Source organism: Erpetoichthys calabaricus, chromosome 8 (genome assembly GCF_900747795.2).
Source record: "Erpetoichthys calabaricus chromosome 8, fErpCal1.3, whole genome shotgun sequence".
NCBI classification, from domain to species: Eukaryota; Metazoa; Chordata; class Cladistia; order Polypteriformes; family Polypteridae; genus Erpetoichthys; species Erpetoichthys calabaricus.
Window position 1 is genome coordinate 22,768,848 of NC_041401.2, and position 11,768 is coordinate 22,780,615.

Consider the following 11,768-nt stretch of genomic DNA (forward strand, 5'->3'; position numbering starts at 1 on the left):
CTGCATCATGCCTCACTGTGACTGTGAGTGCCAAGTCAGTAGATGTCTTTCTTTTTAATTTTCTTCTTTGTTCAGACCAAAGTGTGTGTGTGTATATTTTTTTGTTTATTTACTTACTTATCTACCTATTTATGTGTTCATTTATTTAAAGAGCTTCTTTAAAAACACTGTGGGGGAATGCAGTTTTCTGACACACAAACATGTGTATGTGTATTTTGCAAAACAGGCACAGTGGCGCAGTGGGTAGTGCTGCTGCCTCGCAGTTGGGGGACCTGGGTTCGCTTCCCGGGTCCTCCCTGCGTGGACTTTGCATGTTCTCCCCGTGTCTGCGTGGGTTTCCTCCGGGTGCTCCGGTGTCCTCCCACAGTCCAAAGACATGCAGATTAGGTGGATTGGCAATTCTAAATTGGCCCTGGTGTGTGCTTGGTGTGTGGGTGTGTTTGTGCGTGTCCTGCGGTGGTTTGGCACCCTGACCAGGATTGGTTCCTGTGTTGGCTGGGATTGGCTCCAGCAGACCCCCGTGACCCTGTGTTCGGATTCAGCGGGTTGGAAAATGGATGGATGGATGGACTTGTAGACCTGCCAATGATTAGTGAAAAATTTTACAAAGAAACAAGGCAATAGATATAAGTATGTCAATAAATATGACAATTTAAATTATTGTTTCCTTTGTATATAATTTCAATTAAAAAAAAAGTAACTTATCTGTAAAACAAGGGGCACACTAATAAGCTTGGTCTAGGGTGCAAAATAACCTAGTAAGTACCTGGACTGCTTAGATCAGGGTTCCTCAGTCACGGTCCTGGAGGGCCGCAGTGGCTGCAGCTTTTCCTTCCAGCCAGTTTCCTAATTAGAAGACGGTCCTTGCTGACAATGAAACTTGGGATTTAACTATTTGGCTTGTTAGTGCATTCATTCATCCAAGGGAAATTTTTATTGCACTGCAGAGTTTCTTTCTCTGAGAACATTATCCATGTGTTTTGTGGACCAGAATAGATTTAAACTTAACGGTGCTTCCTTTTCCCCTGTCATTTATTTCTAAACATTTTTAATATAGATACTTCATTCTGCACATGCACAGCTTTAAAAGGAAGGCCTTTATCTGAAGCACTGCTGGTTTATTGGTTATCAGCATTTCATTAAAAAGTAATTAAACAGGCAACAATTAAAACTTAAATGCAGCTGCTAAAAACTAAAACAAGCAATTAAGGCTTCTGAATTTTAACAGGCAAGATAACTAAAATCCCAAGAAATTGTATTGCTTTAGTAGTAAATAAATGGGTTCTAATTAAGAAATTGGTTGAAGGGAAAACCTGCAGCCACTGCGGACCTCCAGAACTGTAATTGAGGACCTTTGTGAAAGCGCTAACAAGGCATAGAGTTAAATAGCAATTTTCATAATCAGCAAGGACTTAGTTCTAATTGGGGAAACTGGCTGGAATGAAAACTTGTAGCCACTGTGGCCCTCCAGGGGGGTATTTTTCGTACATGAAATAGATGTTTAGCTGGATTTAATTGTTGACAATTTGGCCTGATCCTGGATCTGTCAGTTTTTCGAAACTCTTGCTGGATGTGGTCAGTTGCAGGGAATGTCATATCCCTTGAACCTGTGTCTGACCTACGAGATATTGACGAAGGTCAAATACTTGATGAAGACACACTGTGTCTGATTATTCATCAGGAGGAGAGGTACATTTTCCAAATAATGTTTGATCAAACTCCACTCTGATCAGTCTCATGTGACCCAATCAGATTTGGAAATCCTGGGTAATGAGAATGTTAGGCTGATTGCAATTGACCCAACAAAAAAAAGAGGGCTATATGGAACATACCTGTAGCATACATGGAAGACAAACATATGCAATGACCATCCTTTACCTGAAATGAAGTGACCACTGCATCCTGCCATTGGTTCTGGGGAGGAGCTTCCCCCTGGAATGCCCTCAGAAACAGGGCGATGGTTTTGCTGGTTAGCCAACTCTTCGTGGACCGCCACCTGTTTTTTTGCTTGTCTGCCTTCTTATTAGCTTTAAAAAAATTTTTTTTTTATATTATATATGATTATTTATGTCAACAGTTCTTTAAACAGTTATATATAACAATATTTACCAGTTTGAAGTATATTTTTATACTTCACTTTAACCTATTCTCATGTTCATGATTAGATCCAGCTCGACTAATCTACTACACGGCTGCGTTTGAAAATATCCCAGGTGGGTATTTTCCATACGTTGCTTAAATCATCCGAGATCAGATGCCACATCTTGGATGAGTTAATGCCGGTGAAACTCATCCAGGATAAGTCAGTTTTTCAAACGTAGTCGTTCAGTAGATTCGTCGAGCTGGATCTAATCATCCGAGATGAATGCGAGCGCCCGCGCTGATTGAAAAGCCCATATATATTGAGTCTAGAAAACATGATCAGCAAGTCTTTGATAGGCTGTAACAAAATGACGAACGAACGGGCACATTTTTTTTCACACAAGCGGAGCAAGACCTTTTATTCGAAGGACATGAAGAATTTCAAGATTTAATATGCACAAGGGGTAACACTAAAAAAGCAACCCAAACCAGAAAAGACAGCTGGCAAAAAGTAGCCGAGAAATTAAACGCTAAGTGGTGTGCATTGTACTTACTGAATGCAGCGTTTCATTTCCTATGTGTCAGATTAATTACTATTTAATATGTCATAATTCCAGATCAAACGTGAGCACAAGGAGAACATGAGAATAGGTTAAAGTGAAGCATAAGAATATACTTCAAACTTGTAAATATTGGTATATATAACTATTTAAAGAATTGTTGACATAAATAATCATATATAATATAAATAAACATTAATTTTAAAGCTAATAAGAAGGCAGACAAGCAAAAAACAGGTGACGGTCCACACAGTCCAGACCTAACCCCTGCAGAAGAGTTGGCTCTCCAGCAAAATGCCCATCGCCCTGTTTCTGAGGGCATTCCAAGGGGAAGCTCCTCCACAGAACCAGTGGCAGGATGCAGTTCATTTCATGTAAAGGATGGTCATTGCATATATTTGTCCTCCATGTGTGCCATAGGTATGTTCCATATGGCAATCTTTTTTGTTGGGTCAGTTGCAGGGAATGTCATATCCCTTGAACCTGTGTCTGACCAATGAGATATTGACGAAGGTCAAATATTTGATGAAGACACTGTGTCTGATTATTCATCAGGAGGAGAGAGGTACATTTTCCAAATAATGTTTGATCAAAATCCACTGTGATCAGTCCCATGTGCCCCAATCACATTTGGAAACCCTGGGTAATGAGAATGTTAGGCTGATTGTGAGATTCTTTATGGAACTGTGGGTGTTTTAGCCTGTGTATTACCTACCTGCAATGGTATGAAACGACTCTTTTATTGTCTGCACACGCAGGTGTCCAGGAAACACTCTGAAAACCCAAAGGAAATATCTCAGAGCCAAACAGACTTTATGAATTGCCTCGCAAACTGCACTTTTAGATAGATTTTCCGCATCGCCTACAGTATATAAAAAAAAAATGCCGCTTGCAAAAAACCTCAAAGCAATGCCTACTGTCTGTGTAGTTGTGAGAGCCCGACTTCGCCGAGTTTGACTTCAAATATGAGGTGCTAATATATCTTTGAGGTACAATATTCCCTCTTGGCTAAAGCGGAATCTTTTGAAAAGAATTTCCTCCAGGAGCAATAAAGGATCTTGCCGATCGCGGAGAACCCTCTCTGTATGAAATTCTCTTCTTATAATTTGCGCACCGATATCAATTGGTTGCTCATTCATGAACGGTGAAGCCATGACTGAATGAATTCCACGCACGGACACTGACTAAGCGTGTGAGCTAATCCTTGTATACATCGAACAAACCTGCACCGAGCAGCTTTGAGGATTTGGATGTGCTGCTATGACAACACATCCAGCAAGAGTTTCAAAAAACCGACAAATCCAGGATCAGGCCAAATCGTCAACAATTACATCCGGCTAAACGAGTAATCCACGTACGAAAAATACCTCCCAGGAGAAGAACATGAAATCAAAACAGGTCAAAACTGGGAGATCAGAGAAAAACAACAAGCAAGAAACAATATCAAGTGCATAAGCAAAGAGTCAGTACACAATCAAATGCAGATTTTTTGCAAATGATGGAATATATATATGCACAGTAATGTATATATATTTTTTTACATCTGCAGCTCAGATAAGGAAAGATTGCCCAGAAGACCTTTTATATCTGACACACCCATTGTAACCATCATATACTGTATCTTAACAATGGGTGGCCAGCAGCGCAGCAAAATACGCAATTGCCTGTAACTCAGGGGTGTCGAATTCCGGGCCTGGAGGGCCACAGTAGCTGGAGATTTTCAACTCTTTTCCTAATCAGTGATCAGTTTTCATGGCTATTAAACTCCTTTTCCTTTCATTTCATTAGCTCTGTTTTTAAGGATTCAGTCTTCTCAATTGATTCTTTTCTTCATTAAATGAAAGCCAAGCAGAAATGAGACATGAAAGGAGCCAACAGATGACCAGCTAAACTGGGGCTTCAAATTTTAAACAATTTCACTCCAACCAGTTTCTTAATGAGAAGCCAATTCTTCATGTTAATTAAACCCATTATTTAATTCCATGGCTTGTTGCTGCTCTCATTCTGCCACAGCAGATATTTTCAAAACTGTTGATTTTCTGTTTTTTCTAAGAACATCCATCCATCCATTTTCCAACCCGCTGAATCCGAACAGGGTCACGGGGGTCCGCTGGAGCCAATCCCAGCCAACACAGGGCACAAGGCAGGAACCAATCCTGGGCAGGGTGCCAACCCACCGCAGGACACACACAAACACACCCACACACCAAGCACACACTAGGGCCAATTTAGAATCGCCAATCCACCTAACCTGCATGTCTTTGGATTGTGGGAGGAAACCGGAGCGCCCGGAGGAAACCCACGCAGACACGGGGAGAACATGCAAACTCCACACAGGGAGGACCCAGGAATCGAACCCAGGTCCCCAGGTCTCCCAACTGCGAGGCAGCAGCGCTACCCACTGCGCCACCGTGCCGCCCTTTTCTAAGAACACTAATGTCAAAATGTTTTAGTGACCTGAGAGATGAACCTTACTGAGACCTTCACCTTTCTTTAATTTCAGATATTGTGTGATGGGCACAGGTGAGCTGGTCATGTGGAGAAGAAGAAGATGGTTAGAATGAAAACCTGCAGCCACTGAGGCCCTCCAGAACTGGCACCCCTGTTGTAACTGATGAACTTCTATCAGTTTTGAGGTTACACTCAGTAAAGAGCGCTACACAAATAATAAATTGACTGAATTGACTTGAGCAGAGAAAAAGCCGACCAAAATCTGATAGCCCCCATCTGAATCTACCAAAATAACAAACAAGGAAATAATGATCAAATTCATTAAGAAATGTATTAACATAAATATTGGTATTAATCAAGTCAACAAAAACTCCAAGAAAGAATTTATTAAAACAAACAGTAATCAATAAACAAAAGATATACACCATTAAAAAATAAACGTAAACTGCATTATTAATTTGATACTAATTTTCAAAAATCAGAATGAAAAAAAACTAAAAGACATAAACAACCAGCCTTCTTAGAGTTATGTTTAATCTAGGAAAAAGAGCCAAAAATATTGAATTATTTTTTATTCAATAAAAATCTTGGTACTTTTCTATTATCATGACTCAAATCGGTGGGGCCTCCCTCCTCACTCGGCGTGTCGGAGGTATTTTTTCTGTGTGTGAACAAACTTTCAGTGATTTCAACACATAGTTCCTCGCCTCCAATTTGTGTCCTCTCACGACAACTGATGTCCAACTCGCAAAACTTCCCTCATATAGTTGTTCCAGTCAACTGTTGTTCCCTTCGCCATGTCTAATTGGGTTTTCATACCATTTCACTGACGTTAGCTCCTCACACCATGAATAAATGAACCGAACGACAGTCGTGAATGGTAATCGGGAATTCTCTAGCCAGTTTCCCTTGTGGGATGGTGACACTTGTGTGGCAAGTTTTCCTGGAGCACCTCCACTTTACCCATTGGAGAAATATAATTTCATAGGGTGGTTTCAGGGACACTGCCTTTCTATAGGAAGAATACCTGTGTCCTGAAGAAAGGACTCAGATGTCTCCTCGCTGGATGGCAATTCCCAAATTCTCATTGTTCCGGGGTACACTGCACTATCAAAGAGATAACGCGAAAAGATTAGTGGCAAAGGATTAACTGTCAACATGGCATTGGGGCTGGCACCCTGCCTGGGGTTTGTTTCTTGCCTTGTGCCCTGTGTTGGCTGGGATTGGCTCCAGCAAACCCCCGTGACCCTGTAGTTAGGATATAGCGGGTTGGATAATGGATGGATGGATGGCATGCTGCGCATACGTGACTCGCAGTGGAAGACAGTGGGGGCAGCGGCCCCACCCATTTGTGTCATGATAATAGAAAAGTACCAAAATCTTTATTGTGTATAACAGAAACATGTAAATAATTACAACTGAACACCAGCAAAACCAAGGAACTGGTGGTGGATTTTAGGAGACCCAGGCCCCTCATGGACCCCGTGATCATCAGAGGTGACTGTGTGCAGAGGGTGCAGACCTATAAATACCTGGGAGTGCAGCTGGACGATAAATTAGACTGGACTGCCAATACTGATTCTCTGTGCAAGAAAGGACAGAGCCGCCTGTACTTCCTTAGAAGACTGGCATCCTTCAACATCTGCAGTAAGATGCTGCAGATGTTCTATCAGATGGTTGTGGCGAGTGCCCTCTTCTACGCAGTGGTGTGCTGGGGAGGCAGCATTAAGAAGAAGGATGCCTCACGCCTGGACAAACTGGTGAGGAAGGCAGGCTCTATTGTTGGCATAGAGCTGGACAGTTTAACATCTGTGGCAGAGCAAAGGGCGCTCAGCAGGCTCCTATCAATTATGGAGAATCCACTACATCCATTAAACAGTATCATCTCCAGACAAAGGAGCAGTTTCAGCGACAGACTGCTGTCACTGTCCTGCTCCACTGACAGACTGAGAAGATCATTCCTCCCCCAAACTATGCGACTCTTCAATTCCACCAGAGGGGGTAAACGTTGAACATTATTCAAGTTATTGTCTGGTTTTTTTTTGGTTTTTTTTTTACCTGCGTTTTTTTTTACTCTTTAATTTAATATTTTTTGCTGCTGGAATATGTGAATTTCCCCCTGGGATTAATAAAGTATCTATCTATCTATCTATCTATCTATCTATCTATCTATCTATCTATCTATCTATCTATCTATCTATCTATCTATCTATCTATCTATCTATCTATCTATCTATCTATCTATCTATCTATCTATCTATCTATCTACCAAAATGTCAACTTCAATACAGTAGGAAAGGCCTGTCAAGTGTCCATGGTTCTACTGATGCAGATTTAGTATGCGTCCTTCTTGTGACATGTTTTGAGACAATCCCCAACACATAGCCCGCCGTCGCAATCAGGACAGTAAAAGTGTTTCTTTGCTCACTTTTCTCATAACATTATTCTGTTGCTTGCTCATGAGTGGGTAGAACGTCAGTGCTGGATCATCATGGTCGACAAGCCCCCTTGTGTTATTAGTAGGCTATGACAGCACAAAGCTGAGTGACCTCCACATTTCCCCTGACACGGACATTGACGGTTGCTGCACTGTGAACAGTGCTTAGGGGGCTCACATCATGTCCTTGCACTTGATCGCAATTATTTTGTCATTTTGTCACACAGCTACTGTTGCACCATGGTTAAGTTTCATGCACAAAACATTTTAAGGGCTTAATGTCTACGCCTTCTATCTTTTCCATGCAATCAGGCTGCACAGATTTCTTGTCAGTTTTGTTTTTGATGGGGGGGAAGCACAGTTTTCCAACACTCAAACAACTGTACGTGTCATGCAACTGAATTCACCAGAGTGTCACATCAGTTTGTTTGTATCACTGTGCCATATCATGCATCATTTTCACTTACCGTGTCCATGTCTGATGACACTGCACAACAAAATTTTTGCTTCTTGAGCACTGTTGGGTGTTTCTTATAGATTTTTTGGGTGCTGATCATGAATATCGCATCAAAATTTACCCATCACGTACCGTTTCAGTTTTGTCATGATTTTTTCTTATCGTTGTATCCAAACATTTTCGCGCCCGTAAGTGACTTATCAACAACGGTTTGTACAGCCTGGGCATGTCCATCATGGAATCAGGCCAGGTTGGAAGCTGTTCTGTGGAAGCTGACATCCTGGGCAGGTCTGAACGAGTTTGACGCTGTCTCAGCATGCTATAAAGGTGGCTTGCATACACCGATCCTGCTCATTTGGTTAATATAGATAGTCAGTGTGTATGTGTAGTATCAGTATAGTAAAGTATAGTATCTGTAGCAATATAACAGTAAGTAAGCTTGATGCTATAGACATTTTGGTGTTGGGCGATATGTCTCGTCAATGTCGTAACAGCCGCGATACATTCTGCTATATCTGTGGTGAACATACACTTACGCCTCAGAGATGTTGGAGGACTGCTCTTGTGAAGAAAGCTTATCATCTGTATTTTGGCTGGTGATCAAGACAAGGGATGGGCACCTCACATTTGCTGTGCCACTTATGCGGTCAGCCTGAGAGCCTGGCTCAGATGCACTCGAAAGACGATAACGTTTGCTGTTCCGATGATATGGCAAAAACAGAAAGACCACGTGACATACTGTTACTTCTGTTTGACTAATGTGTCTGGTTTCTCTGCCAAAAACAAGAAGTCAATTGAATATCCTAATCTGTCTTCAGCAATAAGACCCGTGCCACATGACGACAGTCTTGTAATTCCAAAACCACCAGAGGATTGGACCTTAGACAAACCAGAAGAGGAAAAAGCAATGCAGGGTACTGACAGTGACATTGACTTTTGATTTTGAACCGTGCTCATCAGGTGATCCACATCTGATAACACAGACAGAATTGAACGATTTGTTCAGAGATTTGGGTCTGTCAAAAGCAAAAGCCGAGCTGCTGGGTTCGAGACTGCAGGAATGGTGTTTGCTCTTCCCAGGTACGAAAATTTCTGTGTTTCGAAGCCGACATCATGATATAACCAAATTTTTTGCACAAGTCTCTGTTTCTGTTGTGACATTGAAGGATTGTTCTCGGCCTTGGGTTGTGATCACAACCCAGAAGAGTGGTGTCTCTTCATTGATTCGTCAATGTTAAGCCTGAAAGCTGTTCTGCTACAAAATGGCAACGTTTATCCTACAGTACTTGTTGGCTATGCAGCACACATGAAGGAAACGTATGAGAATATGGAACTGTTGCTGAAGCACGTCCAGTAGAGCAGGTACAACTGGAATATCTGTGGAGATCTTAAAGTCATTGCTCTGTTACTAGGACTGCAGCTCAGCTATACAAAGTACTGCTGTTTCATCTGTGAATGGGAAAGCCGTGCCAAAGAGTCGCACTATTCTAGACAGAACTGGCCACTCCGTAAAAAGTTAGTTCCAGGACAGAAAAATGTGGCGCATGAATTGCTTGTCTGCCCAGCAAGGATATTTTTACCTCCTTTTCGCATAAAACTGGGACTCATGAAGAATTATGTGAAAGCACTGAACAAGGAAGGCGAAGGTTTTTGTTATTTAAGACAGATGTTCTCAAGAATAACTGACGCCAAGATCAAAGAGGGCATTATTGTTGGCCCCCAGATCAAACATGTTAAGAGTGACAAGCGGTTTGAAGATCTATTAGTTGGGCCGGAAAAAATTGCCTGGAAAGCCTTCAAAGACGTTGTTGACAATTTTCTGGGCAATTACAGAGCCTCAAACTACATTCAGCTGGTAGACAAACTTCTCAAAGCATACAAGACAATGAAGTGCAACATGTTACTCAAGATTCACTTCCTCCACTCACACTTAGACTTCTTCCCCGCAAATCTCGGTGCTGTCAGTGACGAACACGGTGAAAGGGTCACCAGGACATTGCTACAATGGAGAAATGATACCAGGGCAACTCGAATCCGTCAATGCTTGCTGACTACTGTTGGACACTGCAATGTGATGCACCACACGTTGAATACAAAAGAAAATCAGGAGCAAAACACTTTTAATTCTGTTGAATTTAATAGCTGATGTGAAACATAAACGTGACTAAATACGTTATATTGTCAGTAAATATATACATGTATATTTCTCAGAGTTCTTACGTGATGCAATAAAACCAAAACTATATTTGTGCATACCCAGTAGGTACCTGTCACAATTGGCAAAAACTTTTCAGGAAGCAAGACTTTTCAAAAAAATTGTTGTGCAGTGTGACCAATTCACATCATCATCTTTATCACTTGACTCAAGCAATGGTTCAGTTTGTTCTAGAATTGCCTTTATGGCTTTCCATTTGCCATGGTGTTTTTTTTTCTTGGAGACTCCTCCCCATTCATGAATATTGATGAGTTACCTTAAAGTGGCAGAAAGCTTAGAAATATTCTTTTTTTTTTTTTTGCAGTGTAATGTTATTTTATCCACTAGATGGCACCAGACTACTGTCCCAAGAGTTTATGGAGCTTAACACTATAAAGCGTGTGTCAAACATCACCCTGGGCCTGACTCAGGTTTAAATTGGGTTTAACAGAAACTGAATAGAATTCTGATCCTGAATCACACTTGGGGTTAATGGTAAGGAGGTTACTCAAGCTCTCCACAGCTACATACAAAACTTTAAAAAAATTCTGCCTCCAAATGTAATTGGGGATTCAAAAAGTGATTCTGAACTCGAAAGCGACCAAATTTCAAAACAATAAACATGAATGAGATTGAAAAACCTTTTACCAGTTGTTTTCAAACTTGCTTAGCCCTGAATAGGGGTACTGGAGCCTATCCCGCTTAGCACAGGGCACAAGGCAGGAACAAACCCCAGACAGGGTGCCAGTCCATCACAGGGCAAATACACATCAACGCCAATTTAGTATCACCAATCCACCTAACCTGCATATCTTTGGACTGTGGGAGGAAACCAAAGTACCCGGAAGAAACTCACACAAATATGGGGAGAACATGCAAAGTCCACACAGGGAGGAACCCGGGATGCAAACTTCTGGTCTCTTTACTGCATAAGAGCAGTGCTAATAAACCTAGTAAAGCAAAACCTGAAAGTAAGGACCACTAAACCTCAAAAACCTAAGAGGAGGGCAGCTTGCTGTGTTGCTAAAAGTAGATGAAAATATTCTTGAAACGGACAGAGAAAACGTAGTCAGAGACGTGAAAAGTTGGTTAACTAGAAGGCAATCCTGTCTTTCCTCAAAACCAAAGAGCAAAAACAAAATTGCAGTGAAAAGTTCGAAAAAAAGAAGTCTTTTAAAGCTGGAAAATAAAAAGAAATGATCAACAAGGACTTCACTGAGACTTGGAAAATTAGAAGTAAAAAAGTTCAACCCTTAAACAGTCGTGTTGATGTTATCATCTTTGTTCTATCCTGGTAAAATGTGGGAAATATTATCTTGGTAATGAACTGTGCAAAATCCAAAAAACAGTGGTGCCCATTGTCCAAAAACAAAATGGCATCGAAAAATAAGATAAAGAGCTCAGGGCCGGCAACACCATTTAGGTGAATTAGACATTCGACTAGGGCGCAGATCATAAGGGGGAGAAAAGCTCAGCCGCATGGGTTTGCTACCGAACAGTTGAATGGTGCACTAATAAACTTAGCCTGGGGCGCAAAATAACCTAGCATCGGCACTGAAAGAGCTATATAAACTTTTTTATAAAGCT